Source organism: Amia ocellicauda, chromosome 14 (assembly GCF_036373705.1).
Source record: "Amia ocellicauda isolate fAmiCal2 chromosome 14, fAmiCal2.hap1, whole genome shotgun sequence".
Taxonomy (NCBI): domain Eukaryota; kingdom Metazoa; phylum Chordata; class Actinopteri; order Amiiformes; family Amiidae; genus Amia; species Amia ocellicauda.
The window spans coordinates 7,062,033-7,079,010 of NC_089863.1; the positions used below are offsets into that span (position 1 = coordinate 7,062,033).

General features: G+C 47.9%; 16 non-coding genes across 16 annotated transcripts; 6 read left to right on the forward strand and 10 right to left on the reverse strand.

The window, feature by feature from the left end:
• Positions 1 to 849: 849 nt before the first annotated feature.
• Positions 850 to 931, reverse strand: trnas-gcu (transfer RNA serine (anticodon GCU)). The gene has a single exon. It is a non-coding gene; the product is annotated as a tRNA-Ser (tRNA).
• A 581-nt stretch (positions 932 to 1,512) lies between these two features.
• Positions 1,513 to 1,594, forward strand: trnal-aag (transfer RNA leucine (anticodon AAG)). The gene has a single exon. It is a non-coding gene; the product is annotated as a tRNA-Leu (tRNA).
• Positions 1,595 to 2,633: 1,039 nt separating this feature from the next.
• Positions 2,634 to 2,715, reverse strand: trnas-gcu (transfer RNA serine (anticodon GCU)). Its single transcript has one exon. It is a non-coding gene; the product is annotated as a tRNA-Ser (tRNA).
• A 580-nt stretch (positions 2,716 to 3,295) lies between these two features.
• Positions 3,296 to 3,377, forward strand: trnal-aag (transfer RNA leucine (anticodon AAG)). Its single transcript has one exon. It is a non-coding gene; the product is annotated as a tRNA-Leu (tRNA).
• A 1,039-nt stretch (positions 3,378 to 4,416) lies between these two features.
• trnas-gcu (transfer RNA serine (anticodon GCU)) lies at positions 4,417 to 4,498 on the reverse strand. The gene has a single exon. It is a non-coding gene; the product is annotated as a tRNA-Ser (tRNA).
• Positions 4,499 to 5,078: 580 nt separating this feature from the next.
• Positions 5,079 to 5,160, forward strand: trnal-aag (transfer RNA leucine (anticodon AAG)). The gene has a single exon. It is a non-coding gene; the product is annotated as a tRNA-Leu (tRNA).
• Positions 5,161 to 6,199: 1,039 nt separating this feature from the next.
• On the reverse strand, positions 6,200 to 6,281 carry trnas-gcu (transfer RNA serine (anticodon GCU)). The gene has a single exon. It is a non-coding gene; the product is annotated as a tRNA-Ser (tRNA).
• Positions 6,282 to 6,860: 579 nt separating this feature from the next.
• trnal-aag (transfer RNA leucine (anticodon AAG)) lies at positions 6,861 to 6,942 on the forward strand. The gene has a single exon. It is a non-coding gene; the product is annotated as a tRNA-Leu (tRNA).
• Positions 6,943 to 7,981: 1,039 nt separating this feature from the next.
• trnas-gcu (transfer RNA serine (anticodon GCU)) lies at positions 7,982 to 8,063 on the reverse strand. Its single transcript has one exon. It is a non-coding gene; the product is annotated as a tRNA-Ser (tRNA).
• Positions 8,064 to 8,643: 580 nt separating this feature from the next.
• On the forward strand, positions 8,644 to 8,725 carry trnal-aag (transfer RNA leucine (anticodon AAG)). Its single transcript has one exon. It is a non-coding gene; the product is annotated as a tRNA-Leu (tRNA).
• Positions 8,726 to 9,764: 1,039 nt separating this feature from the next.
• trnas-gcu (transfer RNA serine (anticodon GCU)) lies at positions 9,765 to 9,846 on the reverse strand. Its single transcript has one exon. It is a non-coding gene; the product is annotated as a tRNA-Ser (tRNA).
• A 1,354-nt stretch (positions 9,847 to 11,200) lies between these two features.
• On the reverse strand, positions 11,201 to 11,282 carry trnas-gcu (transfer RNA serine (anticodon GCU)). Its single transcript has one exon. It is a non-coding gene; the product is annotated as a tRNA-Ser (tRNA).
• A 1,354-nt stretch (positions 11,283 to 12,636) lies between these two features.
• Positions 12,637 to 12,718, reverse strand: trnas-gcu (transfer RNA serine (anticodon GCU)). Its single transcript has one exon. It is a non-coding gene; the product is annotated as a tRNA-Ser (tRNA).
• Positions 12,719 to 14,072: 1,354 nt separating this feature from the next.
• Positions 14,073 to 14,154, reverse strand: trnas-gcu (transfer RNA serine (anticodon GCU)). The gene has a single exon. It is a non-coding gene; the product is annotated as a tRNA-Ser (tRNA).
• Positions 14,155 to 15,508: 1,354 nt separating this feature from the next.
• Positions 15,509 to 15,590, reverse strand: trnas-gcu (transfer RNA serine (anticodon GCU)). Its single transcript has one exon. It is a non-coding gene; the product is annotated as a tRNA-Ser (tRNA).
• A 580-nt stretch (positions 15,591 to 16,170) lies between these two features.
• trnal-aag (transfer RNA leucine (anticodon AAG)) lies at positions 16,171 to 16,252 on the forward strand. The gene has a single exon. It is a non-coding gene; the product is annotated as a tRNA-Leu (tRNA).
• The last annotated feature ends 726 nt before the right edge of the window (positions 16,253 to 16,978 follow it).

Consider the following 16,978-nt stretch of genomic DNA (forward strand, 5'->3'; position numbering starts at 1 on the left):
GCGGCGCACGCAACCTGGGAGCAGAAACACACAGACGCACACCTGACGTTCATTACTTATGGCCCAAGTACCCGAGGAACGCTTGCTGATGGAGTGCAGGTGGACCCAGGGGCGTTGTGCGGCGCTGATTCCCTCAAACGAAAACAAATGATAATAAGGCACACGTGCAAGCTTAATAATAACAGTTGGGAATAAGAAATGAGACAATGAGGTGAAAGCAAATCAAAACACAAAATAAAAGGCAATATAATGCCAACCAAAATACACAACCATATTGAATAGAGAGAAGTGAATGATGAATGTAATAAAAATGAGAGATTAGAAGAGCTCATTAACACCGTCCGAAACATGAACTTTACATTCCTGATGCTATCTGGGCTGTACGTGCACCTTCCCCAAGGGTGAGAGCTTTGCCTCTTGTTTTATGGAGGTGTAGATCTTAATGTCATTGCTTTCGTTTCATTCCATATTCTAATTGCACCAAGGTGTGGCTCTTTGGCTGCTGAAGTGCCCACCAGTAACTTGGGCTTTGCGGGGAATTGATTGAGGGTGGTGTGGTCACTTGAAATCTTGATAGTGGGGCCTTTTCTCATATACCTCGCCCCAGGACCAAAAATTCAGCGCTGGCATTTCAGCCACACCAGCCCCCACCCAAGACCAAAAGCAAGCAGACACGCCCTGCACCCTCGCAGGCCATCTCCCACCATGCACACCGCCACCCCGGCTATTGCACTCGAGGGTAATGACAACATTTTGAGACAGGACGGAACAGGACTGCAACGTAATGGAAAGAGATGAACACTTTATTGATGCAGCATCACTGCTCTTCTGTAAGAGGCTGCCGTGATCCGAATAGGATGGGATTCGAACCCACGCGTGCACAGCACAATGGATTAGCAGTCCATCGCCTTAACCACTCGGCCACCTCGTCTGCCGAGAGTGCGCCCCGTTGACATGCAAAGTACATTTCAAGAAAAGTAACGTGTGAAATGGAACGACGAGGTGCAACTAGGAAAGCACCATGACTTTAATGGCTAAAGGAAGTTGGCAACGGTGGGATTCTAACCCACGCCTCCAAAGAGACTGGAGCTTAAACGAAGCGCCTTAGACCACTCGGCCACGTTACCACACACAGCACGATGTCTACGGTCACACCTGCTTCAGTCGTCTCACGTGGTGGACGCTTCTGCGTATCAACATTTTCAACAGCGCTGTTGACCTTTGCTGCTGTTGAAGATGCACCGAGTACATTAAGCATGAAAACATCCCAATCTGTACGGGCTCGAAAGGATTGTATTGTGACCCGCACATACTGCGCAGTGGACTCGTAGTCTGTTTGCACGCAGACACAAGACTTCACCTGAATCGACGTCTTTTGACGAAACTAGATTAAATGCATAGGATTTGATCATTGAAATCATCATGACAATAACTTCATACATACATGCATGCGTTGCATGCATGCTTACATACATCCAGACATACAAAGCGGTAAGACAGGGCCTTTACCCGGGTAGCGTGGCCGAGCGGTCTAAGGCGCTGGATTAAGGCTCCAGTCTCTTCGGAGGCGTGGGTTCAAATCCCACTGCTGCCAGCAGCCATGTTTTTGCCCGTCTTAAACGACCTGGTTGACCACTTTGCTAGGTTTCAGCAAGACTCCCAGGCGGCATCCAAATGAACCAAAAACACACAGTGGTCTGTATACAGTTGTGAATGTGGCCCCACAGGATCTTAATGCAGTGTTTCGTAGATGCAGGGTCAAGACCGGGGTCGTGGATGGACAAGCGGCGCACGCAACCTGGGAGCAGAAACACACAGACGCACACCTGACGTTCATTACTTATGGCCCAAGTACCCGAGGAACGCTTGCTGATGGAGTGCAGGTGGACCCAGGGGCGTTGTGCGGCGCTGATTCCCTCAAACGAAAACAAATGATAATAAGGCACACGTGCAAGCTTAATAATAACAGTTGGGAATAAGAAATGAGACAATGAGGTGAAAGCAAATCAAAACATAAAATAAAAGGCAATATAATGCCAACCAATATACACAACCATATTGAATAGAGAGAAGCGAATGATGAATGTAATAAAAATGAGAGATTAGAAGAGCTCATTAACACCGTCCGAAACATGAACTTTACATTCCTGATGCTATCTGGGCTGTACGTGCACCTTCCCCAAGGGTGAGAGCTTTGCCTCTTGTTTTATGGAGGTGTAGATCTTAATGTCATTGCTTTCGTTTCATTCCATGTTCTAATTGCACCAAGGTGTGGCTCTTTGGCTGCTGAAGTGCCCACCAGTAACTTGGGCTTTGCGGGGAATTGATTGAGGGTGGTGTGGTCACTTGAAATCTTGATAGTGGGGCCTTTTCTCATATACCTCGCCCCAGGAACAAAAATTCAGCGCTGGCATTTCAGCCACACCAGCCCCCACCCAAGACCCAAAGCAAGCAGACACGCCCTGCACCCTCACAGGCCATCTCCCACCATGCACACCGTCACCCCGGCTATTGCACTCGAGGGTAATGACAACATTTTGAGACAAAACGGAACAGGATTGCAACGTAATGGAAAGAGATGAACACTTTATTGAGGCAGCATCATTGCTCTTCTTTAAGAGGCTGCCGTGATCCGATGAGGATGGGATTCGAACCCACGCGTGCACAGCACAATGGATTAGCAGTCCATCGCCTTAACCACTTGGCCACCTCGTCTGCAGAGAGCATTCCCCATTGACATGCAAAGTACATTTCAAGAAAAGTAACATGTGAAATGGAACGACGAGGTGCAACTAGGAAAGCACCATGACTTAAATGGCTAAAGGAAGTTGGCAACGGTGGGATTCTAACCCACGCCTCCAAAGAGACTGGAGCTTAAACGAAGCGCCTTAGACCACTCGGCCATGTTACCACACACAGCACGATGTCTACGGTCACACCTGCTTCAGTCGTCTCATGTGGTGGACGCTTCTGCGTATCAACATTTTCAACAGCGCTGTTGACCTTTGCTGCTGTTGAAGATGCACCGAGTACATTAAGCATGAAAACATCCCAATCTGTACGGGCTCGAAAGGATTGTATTGTGACCCGCACATACTGCGCAGTGGACTCGTAGTCTGTTTGCACGCAGACACAAGACTTCACCTGAATCGACGTCTTTTGACGAAACTAGATTAAATGCATAGGATTTGATCATTGAAATCATCATGACAATAACTTCATACATACATGCATGCGTGCATGCATGCTTACATACATCCAGACATACAAAGCGGTAAGACAGGGCCTTTCCCCTGGTAGAGTGGCCGAGCTGTCTAAGGTGCTGGATTAAGGCTCCAGTCTCTTCGGAGGCGTGGGTTCAAATCCCACCGCTGCCAGCAGCCATGTTTTTGCCCGTCTTCAACGACCTGGTTGACGACTTTGCTAGGTTTCAGCAAGACTCCCAGGCGGCATCCAAATGAACCAAAAACACACAGTGGTCTGTATACAGTTGTGAATGTGGCCCCACAGGATCTTAATGCAGAGTTTCGTAGATGCAGGGTCAAGACCGGGGTCGTGGATGGAAAAGCGGCGCACGCAACCTGGGAGCAGAAACACACAGACGCACACCTGACGTTCATTACTTATGGCCCAAGTACCCGAGGAACGCTTGCTGATGGAGTGCAGGTGGACCCAGGGGCGTTGTGCGGCGCTGATTCCCTCAAACGAAAACAAATGATAATAAGGCACACGTGCAAGCTTAATAATAACAGTTGGGAATAAGAAATGAGACAATGAGGTGAAAGCAAATCAAAACACAAAATAAAAGGCAATATAATGCCAACCAAAATACACAACCATATTGAATAGAGAGAAGTGAATGATGAATGTAATAAAAATGAGAGATTAGAAGAGCTCATTAACACCGTCCGAAACATGAACTTTACATTCCTGATGCTATCTGGGCTGTACGTGCACCTTCCCCAAGGGTGAGAGCTTTGCCTCTTGTTTTATGGAGGTGTAGATCTTAATGTCATTGCTTTCGTTTCATTCCATCTTCTAATTGCACCAAGGTGTGGCTCTGTGGCTGCTGAAGTGCCCACCAGTAACTTGGGCATTGCGGGGAATTGATTGAGGGTGGTGTGGTCACTTGAAATCTTGATAGTGGGGCCTTTTCTCATATACCTCGCCCCAGGACCAAAAATTCAGCGCTGGCATTTCAGCCACACCAGCCCCCACCCAAGACCAAAAGCAAGCAGACACGCCCTGCACCCTCACAGGCCATCTCCCACCATGCACACCGCCACCCCGGCTATTGCACTCGAGGGTAATGACAACATTTTGAGACAGGACGGAACAGGATTGCAACGTAATGGAAAGAGATGAACACTTTATTGAGGCAGCATCATTGCTCTTCTGTAAGAGGCTGCCGTGATCCGACGAGGATGGGATTCGAACCCATGCGTGCACAGCACAATGGATTAGCAGTCCATCGCCTTAACCACTCGGCCACCTCGTCTGCCGAGAGCGCTCATCGTTGACATGCAAAGTACATTTCAAGAAAAGTAACGTGTGAAATGGAACGACGAGGTGCAACTAGGAAAGCACCATGACTTTAATGGCTAAAGGAAGTTGGCAACGGTGGGATTCTAACCCACGCCTCCAAAGAGACTGGAGCTTAAATGAAGCGCCTTAGACCACTCGGCCACGTTACCACACACAGCACGATGTCTACGGTCACACCTGCTTCAGTCGTCTCATGTGGTGGACGCTTCTGCGTATCAACATTTTCAACAGCGCTGTTGACCTTTGCTGCTGTTGAAGATGCACCGAGTACATTAAGCATGAAAACATCCCAATCTGTACGGGCTCGAAAGGATTGTATTGTGACCCGCACATACTGCGCAGTGGACTCGTAGTCTGTTTGCACGCAGACACAAGACTTCACCTGAATCGACGTCTTTTGACGAAACTAGATTAAATGCATAGGATTTGATCATTGAAATCATCATGACAATAACTTCATACATACATGCATGCGTGCATGCATGCTTACATACATCCAGACATACAAAGCGGTAAGACAGGGCCTTTCCCCTGGTAGCGTGGCCGAGCGGTCTAAGGTGCTGGATTAAGGCTCCAGTCTCTTCGGAGGCGTGGGTTCAAATCCCACCGCTGCCAGCAGCCATGTTTTTGCCCGTCTTCAACGACCTGGTTGACGACTTTGCTAGGTTTCAGCAAGACTCCCAGGCGGCATCCAAATGAACCAAAAACACACAGTGGTCTGTATACAGTTGTGAATGTGGCCCCACAGGATCTTAATGCAGAGTTTCGTAGATGCAGGGTCAAGACCGGGGTCGTGGATGGAAAAGCGGCGCACGCAACCTGGGAGCAGAAACACACAGACGCACACCTGACGTTCATTACTTATGGCCCAAGTACCCGAGGAACGCTTGCTGATGGAGTGCAGGTGGACCCAGGGGCGTTGTGCGGCGCTGATTCCCTCAAACGAAAACAAATGATAATAAGGCACACGTGCAAGCTTAATAATAACAGTTGGGAATAAGAAATGAGACAATGAGGTGAAAGCAAATCAAAACACAAAATAAAAGGCAATATAATGCCAACCAAAATACACAACCATATTGAATAGAGAGAAGTGAATGATGAATGTAATAAAAATGAGAGATTAGAAGAGCTCATTAACACCGTCCGAAACATGAACTTTACATTCCTGATGCTATCTGGGCTGTACGTGCACCTTCCCCAAGGGTGAGAGCTTTGCCTCTTGTTTTATGGAGGTGTAGATCTTAATGTCATTGCTTTCGTTTCATTCCATATTCTAATTGCACCAAGGTGTGGCTCTTTGGCTGCTGAAGTGCCCACCAGTAACTTGGGCTTTGCGGGGAATTGATTGAGGGTGGTGTGGTCACTTGAAATCTTGATAGTGGGGCCTTTTCTCATATACCTCGCCCCAGGACCAAAAATTCAGCGCTGGCATTTCAGCCACACCAGCCCCCACCCAAGACCAAAAGCAAGCACACACGCCCTGCACCCTCGCAGGCCATCTCCCACCATGCACACCGCCACCCCGGCTATTGCACTCGAGGGTAATGACAACATTTTGAGACAGGACGGAACAGGACTGCAACGTAATGGAAAGAGATGAACACTTTATTGAGGCAGCATCATTGCTCTTCTGTAAGAGGCTGCCGTGATCCGAATAGGATGGGATTCGAACCCACGCGTGCACAGCACAATGGATTAGCAGTCCATCGCCTTAACCACTCGGCCACCTCGTCTGCCGAGAGCGCGCCCCGTTGACATGCAAAGTACATTTCAAGAAAAGTAACGTGTGAAATGGAACGACGAGGTGCAACTAGGAAAGCACCATGACTTTAATGGCTAAAGGAAGTTGGCAACGGTGGGATTCTAACCCACGCCTCCAAAGAGACTGGAGCTTAAACGAAGCGCCTTAGACCACTCGGCCACGTTACCACACACAGCACGATGTCTACGGTCACACCTGCTTCAGTCGTCTCACGTGGTGGACGCTTCTGCGTATCAACATTTTCAACAGCGCTGTTGACCTTTGCTGCTGTTGAAGATGCACGAGTACATTAAGCATGAAAACATCCCAATCTGTACGGGCTCGAAAGGATTGTATTGTGACCCGCACATACTGCGCAGTGGACTCGTAGTCTGTTTGCACGCAGACACAAGACTTCACCTGAATCGACGTCTTTTGACGAAACTAGATTAAATGCATAGGATTTGATCATTGAAATCATCATGACAATAACTTCATACATACATGCATGCGTGCATGCATGCTTACATACATCCAGACATACAAAGCGGTAAGACAGGGCCTTTCCCCGGGTAGCGTGGCCGAGCGGTCTAAGGCGCTGGATTAAGGCTCCAGTCTCTTCGGAGGCGTGGGTTCAAATCCCACTGCTGCCAGCAGCCATGTTTTTGCCCGTCTTCAACGACCTGGTTGACCACTTTGCTAGGTTTCAGCAAGACTCCCAGGCGGCATCCAAATGAACCAAAAACACACAGTGGTCTGTATACAGTTGTGAATGTGGCCCCACAGGATCTTAATGCAGTGTTTCGTAGATGCAGGGTCAAGACCGGGGTCGTGGATGGAAAAGCGGCGCACGCAACCTGGGAGCAGAAACACACAGACGCACACCTGACGTTCATTACTTATGGCCCAAGTACCCGAGGAACGCTTGCTGATGGAGTGCAGGTGGACCCAGGGGCGTTGTGCGGCGCTGATTCCCTCAAACGAAAACAAATGATAATAAGGCACACGTGCAAGCTTAATAATAACAGTTGGGAATAAGAAATGAGACAATGAGGTGAAAGCAAATCAAAACATAAAATAAAAGGCAATATAATGCCAACCAATATACACAACCATATTGAATAGAGAGAAGCGAATGATGAATGTAATAAAAATGAGAGATTAGAAGAGCTCATTAACACCGTCCGAAACATGAACTTTACATTCCTGATGCTATCTGGGCTGTACGTGCACCTTCCCCAAGGGTGAGAGCTTTGCCTCTTGTTTTATGGAGGTGTAGATCTTAATGTCATTGCTTTCGTTTCATTCCATGTTCTAATTGCACCAAGGTGTGGCTCTTTGGCTGCTGAAGTGCCCACCAGTAACTTGGGCTTTGCGGGGAATTGATTGAGGGTGGTGTGGTCACTTGAAATCTTGATAGTGGGGCCTTTTCTCATATACCTCGCCCCAGGACCAAAAATTCAGCGCTGGCATTTCAGCCACACCAGCCCCCACCCAAGACCCAAAGCAAGCAGACACGCCCTGCACCCTCACAGGCCATCTCCCACCATGCACACCGTCACCCCGGCTATTGCACTCGAGGGTAATGACAACATTTTGAGACAAAACGGAACAGGATTGCAACGTAATGGAAAGAGATGAACACTTTATTGAGGCAGCATCATTGCTCTTCTTTAAGAGGCTGCCGTGATCCGATGAGGATGGGATTCGAACCCACGCGTGCACAGCACAATGGATTAGCAGTCCATCGCCTTAACCACTTGGCCACCTCGTCTGCAGAGAGCATTCCCCATTGACATGCAAAGTACATTTCAAGAAAAGTAACATGTGAAATGGAACGACGAGGTGCAACTAGGAAAGCACCATGACTTAAATGGCTAAAGGAAGTTGGCAACGGTGGGATTCTAACCCACGCCTCCAAAGAGACTGGAGCTTAAACGAAGCGCCTTAGACCACTCGGCCATGTTACCACACACAGCACGATGTCTACGGTCACACCTGCTTCAGTCGTCTCATGTGGTGGACGCTTCTGCGTATCAACATTTTCAACAGCGCTGTTGACCTTTGCTGCTGTTGAAGATGCACCGAGTACATTAAGCATGAAAACATCCCAATCTGTACGGGCTCGAAAGGATTGTATTGTGACCCGCACATACTGCGCAGTGGACTCGTAGTCTGTTTGCACGCAGACACAAGACTTCACCTGAATCGACGTCTTTTGACGAAACTAGATTAAATGCATAGGATTTGATCATTGAAATCATCATGACAATAACTTCATACATACATGCATGCGTGCATGCATGCTTACATACATCCAGACATACAAAGCGGTAAGACAGGACCTTTCCCCGGGTAGCGTGGCCGAGCGGTCTAAGGTGCTGGATTAAGGCTCCAGTCTCTTCGGAGGCGTGGGTTCAAATCCCACCGCTGCCAGCAGCCATGTTTTTGCCCGTCTTCAACGACCTGGTTGACGACTTTGCTAGGTTTCAGCAAGACTCCCAGGCGGCATCCAAATGAACCAAAAACACACAGTGGTCTGTATACAGTTGTGAATGTGGCCCCACAGGATCTTAATGCAGTGTTTCGTAGATGCAGGGTCAAGACCGGGGTCGTGGATGGACAAGCGGCGCACGCAACCTGGGAGCAGAAACACACAGACGCACACCTGACGTTCATTACTTATGGCCCAAGTACCCGAGGAACGCTTGCTGATGGAGTGCAGGTGGACCCAGGGGCGTTGTGCGTCGCTGATTCCCTCAAACGAAAACAAATGATAATAAGGCACACGGGCAAGCTTAATAATAAAAGTTGGGAATAAGAAATGAGACAATGAGGTGAAAGCAAATCAAAACACAAAATAAAAGGCAATATAATGCCAACCAAAATACACAACCATATTGAATAGAGAGAAGCGAATGATGAATGTAATAAAAATGAGAGATTAGAAGAGCTCATTAACACCGTCCGAAACAAGAACTTTACATTCCTGATGCTATCTGGGCTGTACGTGCACCTTCCCCAAGGGTGAGAGCTTTGCCTCTTGTTTTATGGAGGTGTAGATCTTAATGTCATTGCTTTCGTTTCATTCCATCTTCTAATTGCACCAAGGTGTGGCTCTGTGGCTGCTGAAGTGCCCACCAGTAACTTGGGCATTGCGGGGAATTGATTGAGGGTGGTGTGGTCACTTGAAATCTTGATAGTGGGGCCTTTTCTCATATACCTCGCCCCAGGACCAAAAATTCAGCGCTGGCATTTCAGCCACACCAGCCCCCACCCAAGACCAAAAGCAAGCAGACACGCCCTGCACCCTCACAGGCCATCTCCCACCATGCACACCGCCACCCCGGCTATTGCACTCGAGGGTAATGACAACATTTTGAGACAGGACGGAACAGGATTGCAACGTAATGGAAAGAGATGAACACTTTATTGAGGCAGCATCATTGCTCTTCTGTAAGAGGCTGCCGTGATCCGACGAGGATGGGATTCGAACCCATGCGTGCACAGCACAATGGATTAGCAGTCCATCGCCTTAACCACTCGGCCACCTCGTCTGCCGAGAGCGCTCATCGTTGACATGCAAAGTACATTTCAAGAAAAGTAACGTGTGAAATGGAACGACGAGGTGCAACTAGGAAAGCACCATGACTTTAATGGCTAAAGGAAGTTGGCAACGGTGGGATTCTAACCCACGCCTCCAAAGAGACTGGAGCTTAAATGAAGCGCCTTAGACCACTCGGCCACGTTACCACACACAGCACGATGTCTACGGTCACACCTGCTTCAGTCGTCTCATGTGGTGGACGCTTCTGCGTATCAACATTTTCAACAGCGCTGTTGACCTTTGCTGCTGTTGAAGATGCACCGAGTACATTAAGCATGAAAACATCCCAATCTGTACGGGCTCGAAAGGATTGTATTGTGACCCGCACATACTGCGCAGTGGACTCGTAGTCTGTTTGCACGCAGACACAAGACTTCACCTGAATCGACGTCTTTTGACGAAACTAGATTAAATGCATAGGATTTGATCATTGAAATCATCATGACAATAACTTCATACATACATGCATGCGTGCATGCATGCTTACATACATCCAGACATACAAAGCGGTAAGACAGGGCCCTTCCCCGGGTAGCGTGTGTAGCGGAGTGCAGGTGGACCCAGGGGCGTTGTGCGGCGCTGATTCCCTCAAACGAAAACAAATGATAATAAGGCACACGTGCAAGCTTAATAATAACAGTTGGGAATAAGAAATGAGACAATGAGGTGAAAGCAAATCAAAACACAAAATAAAAGGCAATATAATGCCAACCAAAATACACAACCATATTGAATAGAAAGAAGCGAATGATGAATGTAATAAAAATGAGAGATTAGAAGAGCTCATTAACACCGTCCGAAACATGAACTTTACATTCCTGATGCTATCTGGGCTGTACGTGCACCTTCCCCAAGGGTGAGAGCTTTGCCTCTTGTTTTATGGAGGTGTAGATCTTAATGTCATTGCTTTTGTTTCATTCCATCTTCTAATTGCACCAAGGTGTGGCTCTTTGGCTGCTGAAGTGCCCACCAGTAACTTGGGCTTTGCGGGGAATTGATTGAGGGTGGTGTGGTCACTTGAAATCTTGATAGTGGGGCCTTTTCTCATATACCTCGCCCCAGGACCAAAAATTCAGCGCTGGCATTTCAGCCACACCAGCCCCCACCCAAGACCAAAAGCGAGCAGACACGCCCTGCACCCTCGCAGGCCATCTCCCACCATGCACACCGCCACCCCGGCTATTGCACTCGAGGGTAATGACAACATTTTGAGACAGGACGGAACAGGATTGCAACGTAATGGAAAGAGATGAACACTTTATTGAGGCAGCATCATTGCTCTTCTGTAAGAGGCTGCCGTGATCCGACGAGGATGGGATTCGAACCCATGCGTGCACAGCACAATGGATTAGCAGTCCATCGCCTTAACCACTCGGCCACCTCGTCTGCCGAGAGCACTCATCGTTGACATGCAAAGTACATTTCAAGAAAAGTAACGTGTGAAATGGAACGACGAGGTGCAACTAGGAAAGCACCATGACTTTAATGGCTAAAGGAAGTTGGCAACGGTGGGATTCTAACCCACGCCTCCAAAGAGACTGGAGCTTAAATGAAGCGCCTTAGACCACTCGGCCACGTTACCACACACAGCATGATGTCTACGGTCACACCTGCTTCAGTCGTCTCATGTGGTGGACGCTTCTGCGTATCAACATTTTCAACAGCGCTGTTGACCTTTGCTGCTGTTGAAGATGCACCGAGTACATTAAGCATGAAAACATCCCAATCTGTACAGGCTCGAAAGGATTGTATTGTGACCCGCACATACTGCGCAGTGGACTCGTAGTCTGTTTGCACGCAGACACAAGACTTCACCTGAATCGACGTCTTTTGACGAAACTAGATTAAATGCATAGGATTTGATCATTGAAATCATCATGACAATAACTTCATACATACATGCATGCGTGCATGCATGCTTACATACATCCAGACATACAAAGCGGTAAGACAGGGCCCTTCCCCGGGTAGCGTGTGTAGCGGAGTGCAGGTGGACCCAGGGGCGTTGTGCGGCGCTGATTCCCTCAAACGAAAACAAATGATAATAAGGCACACGTGCAAGCTTAATAATAACAGTTGGGAATAAGAAATGAGACAATGAGGTGAAAGCAAATCAAAACACAAAATAAAAGGCAATATAATGCCAACCAAAATACACAACCATATTGAATAGAGAGAAGCGAATGATGAATGTAATAAAAATGAGAGATTAGAAGAGCTCATTAACACCGTCCGAAACATGAACTTTACATTCCTGATGCTATCTGGGCTGTACGTGCACCTTCCCCAAGGGTGAGAGCTTTGCCTCTTGTTTTATGGAGGTGTAGATCTTAATGTCATTGCTTTTGTTTTATTCCATGTTCTAATTGCACCAAGGTGTGGCTCTTTGGCTGCTGAAGTGCCCACCAGTAACTTGGGCTTTGCGGGGAATTGATTGAGGGTGGTGTGGTCACTTGAAATCTTGATAGTGGGGCCTTTTCTCATATACCTCGCCCCAGGACCAAAAATTCAGCGCTGGCATTTCAGCCACACCAGCCCCCACCCAAGACCAAAAGCAAGCAGACACGCCCTGCACCCTCGCAGGCCATCTCCCACCATGCACACCGCCACCCCGGCTATTGCACTCGAGGGTAATGACAACATTTTGAGACAGGACGGAACAGGATTGCAACGTAATGGAAAGAGATGAACACTTTATTGAGGCAGCATCATTGCTCTTCTGTAAAAGGCTGCCGTGATCCGACGAGGATGGGATTCGAACCCACGCGTGCACAGCACAATGGATTAGCAGTCCATCGCCTTAACCACTCAGCCACCTCATCTGCAGAGAGAGCTCATCGTTGACATGCAAAGTACATTTCAAGAAAAGTAACGTGTGAAATGGAACGACGAGGTGCAACTAGGAAAGCACCATGACTTTAATGGCTAAAGGAAGTTGGCAACGGTGGGATTCTAACCCACGCCTCCAAAGAGACTGGAGCTTAAATGAAGCGCCTTAGACCACTCGGCCACGTTACCACACACAGCACGATGTCTACGGTCACACCTGCTTCAGTCGTCTCATGTGGTGGACGCTTCTGCGTATCAACATTTTCAACAGCGCTGTTGACCTTTGCTGCTGTTGAAGATGCACCGAGTACATTAAGCATGAAAACATCCCAATCTGTACGGGCTCGAAAGGATTGTATTGTGACCCGCACATACTGCGCAGTGGACTCGTAGTCTGTTTGCACGCAGACACAAGACTTCACCTGAATCGACGTCTTTTGACGAAACTAGATTAAATGCATAGGATTTGATCATTGAAATCATCATGACAATAACTTCATACATACATGCATGCGTGCATGCATGCTTACATACATCCAGACATAAAAAGCGGTAAGACAGGGCCCTTCCCCGGGTAGCGTGTGTAGCGGAGTGCAGGTGGACCCAGGGGCGTTGTGCGGCGCTGATTCCCTCAAACGAAAACAAATGATAATAAGGCACACGTGCAAGCTTAATAATAACAGTTGGGAATAAGAAATGAGACAATGAGGTGAAAGCAAATCAAAACACAAAATAAAAGGCAATATAATGCCAACCAAAATACACAACCATATTGAATAGAGAGAAGCGAATGATGAATGTAATAAAAATGAGAGATTAGAAGAGCTCATTAACACCGTCCGAAACATGAACTTTACATTCCTGATGCTATCTGGGCTGTACGTGCACCTTCCCCAAGGGTGAGAGCTTTGCCTCTTGTTTTATGGAGGTGTAGATCTTAATGTCATTGCTTTCGTTTCATTCCATCTTCTAATTGCACCAAGGTGTGGCTCTTTGGCTGCTGAAGTGCCCACCAGTAACTTGGGCTTTGCGGGGAATTGATTGAGGGTGGTGTGGTCACTTGAAATCTTGATAGTGGGGCCTTTTCTCATATACCTCGCCCCAGGACCAAAAATTCAGCGCTGGCATTTCAGCCACACCAGCCCCCACCCAAGACCCAAAGCAAGCAGACACGCCCTGCACCCTCGCAGGCCATCTCCCACCATGCACACCGCCACCCCGGCTATTGCACTCGAGGGTAATGACAACATTTTGAGACAGGACGGAACAGGATTGCAACGTAATGGAAAGACATGAACACTTTATTGAGGCAGCATCATTGCTCTTCTGTAAGAGGCTGCCGTGATCCGACGAGGATGGGATTCGAACCCACGCGTGCACAGCACAATGGATTAGCAGTCCATCGCCTTAACCACTCGGCCACCTCGTCTGCCGAGAGCGCTCATCGTTGACATGCAAAGTACATTTCAAGAAAAGTAACGTGTGAAATGGAACGACGAGGTGCAACTAGGAAAGCACCATGACTTTAATGGCTAAAGGAAGTTGGCAACGGTGGAATTCTAACCCACGCCTCCAAAGAGACTGGAGCTTAAACGAAGCGTCTTAGACCACTCGGCCACGTTACCACACACAGCACGATGTCTACGGTCACACCTGCTTCAGTCGTCTCATGTGGTGGACGCTTCTGCGTATCAACATTTTCAACAGCGCTGTTGACCTTTGCTGCTGTTGAAGATGCACCGAGTACATTAAGCATGAAAACATCCCAATCTGTACGGGCTCGAAAGGATTGTATTGTGACCCGCACATACTGCGCAGTGGACTCGTAGTCTGTTTGCACGCAGACACAAGACTTCACCTGAATCGACGTCTTTTGACGAAACTAGATTAAATGCATAGGATTTGATCATTGAAATCATCATGACAATAACTTCATACATACATGCATGCGTGCATGCATGCTTACATACATCCAGACATACAAAGCGGTAAGACAGGGCCCTTCCCCGGGTAGCGTGTGTAGCGGAGTGCAGGTGGACCCAGGGGCGTTGTGCGGCGCTGATTCCCTCAAACGAAAACAAATGATAATAAGGCACACGTGCAAGCTTAATAATAACAGTTGGGAATAAGAAATGAGACAATGAGGTGAAAGCAAATCAAAACACAAAATAAAAGGCAATATAATGCCAACCAAAATACACAACCATATTGAATAGAGAGAAGCGAATGATGAATGTAATAAAAATGAGAGATTAGAAGAGCTCATTAACACCGTCCGAAACATGAACTTTACATTCCTGATGCTATCTGGGGTGTACGTGCACCTTCCCCAAGGGTGAGAGCTTTGCCTCTTGTTTTATGGAGGTGTAGATCTTAATGTCATTGCTTTCGTTTCATTCCATCTTCTAATTGCACCAAGGTGTGGCTCTTTGGCTGCTGAAGTGCCCACCAGTAACTTGGGCTTTGCGGGGAATTGATTGAGGGTGGTGTGGTCACTTGAAATCTTGATAGTGGGGCCTTTTCTCACATACCTCGCCCCAGGACCAAAAATTCAGCGCTGGCATTTCAGCCACACCAGCCCCCACCCAAGACCCAAAGCAAGCAGACACGCCCTGCACCCTCGCAGGCCATCTCCCACCATGCACACCGCCACCCCGGCTATTGCACTCGAGGGTAATGACAACATTTTGAGACAGGACGGAACAGGATTGCAACGTAATGGAAAGAGATGAACACTTTATTGAGGCAGCATCATTGCTCTTCTGTAAAAGGCTGCCGTGATCCGACGAGGATGGGATTCGAACCCACGCGTGCACAGCACAATGGATTAGCAGTCCATCGCCTTAACCACTCGGCCACCTCGTCTGCAGAGAGCGCTCCCCGTTGACATGCAAAGTACATTTCAAGAAAAGTAACGTGTGAAATGGAACGACGAGGTGCAACTAGGAAAGCACCATGACTTTAATGGCTAAAGGAAGTTGGCAACGGTGGGATTCTAACCCACGCCTCCAAAGAGACTGGAGCTTAAACGAAGCGCCTTAGACCACTCGGCCATGTTACCACACACAGCACGATGTCTACGGTCACACCTGCTTCAGTCGTCTCATGTGGTGGACGCTTCTGCGTATCAACATTTTCAACAGCGCTGTTGACCTTTGCTGCTGTTGAAGATGCACCGAGTACATTAAGCATGAAAACATCCCAATCTGTACGGGCTCGAAAGGATTGTATTGTGACCCGCACATACTGCGCAGTGGACTCGTAGTCTGTTTGCACGCAGACACAAGACTTCACCTGAATCGACGTCTTTTGACGAAACTAGATTAAATGCATAGGATTTGATCATTGAAATCATCATGACAATAACTTCATACATACATGCATGCGTGCATGCATGCTTACATACATCCAGACATACAAAGCGGTAAGACAGGGCCTTTCCCCGGGTAGCGTGGCCGAGCGGTCTAAGGTGCTGGATTAAGGCTCCAGTCTCTTCGGAGGCGTGGGTTCAAATCCCACCGCTGCCAGCAGCCATGTTTTTGCCCGTCTTCAACGACCTGGTTGACGACTTTGCTAGGTTTCAGCAAGACTCCCAGGCGGCATCCAAATGAACCAAAAACACACAGTGGTCTGTATACAGTTGTGAATGTGGCCCCACAGGATCTTAATGCAGTGTTTCGTAGATGCAGGGTCAAGACCGGGGTCGTGGATGGACAAGCGGCGCACGCAACCTGGGAGCAGAAACACACAGACGCACACCTGACGTTCATTACTTATGGCCCAAGTACCCGAGGAACGCTTGCTGATGGAGTGCAGGTGGACCCAGGGGCGTTGTGCGTCGCTGATTCCCTCAAACGAAAACAAATGATAATAAGGCACACGGGCAAGCTTAATAATAAAAGTTGGGAATAAGAAATGAGACAATGAGGTGAAAGCAAATCAAAACACAAAATAAAAGGCAATATAATGCCAACCAAAATACACAACCATATTGAATAGAGAGAAGCGAATGATGAATGTAATAAAAATGAGAGATTAGAAGAGCTCATTAACACCGTCCGAAACATGAACTTTACATTCCTGATGCTATCTGGGCTGTACGTGCACCTTCCCCAAGGGTGAGAGCTTTGCCTCTTGTTTTATGGAGGTGTAGATCTTAATGTCATTGCTTTCGTTTCATTCCATCTTCTAATTGCACCAAGGTGTGGCTCTTTGGCTGCTGAAGTGCCCACCAGTAACTTGGGCATTGCGGG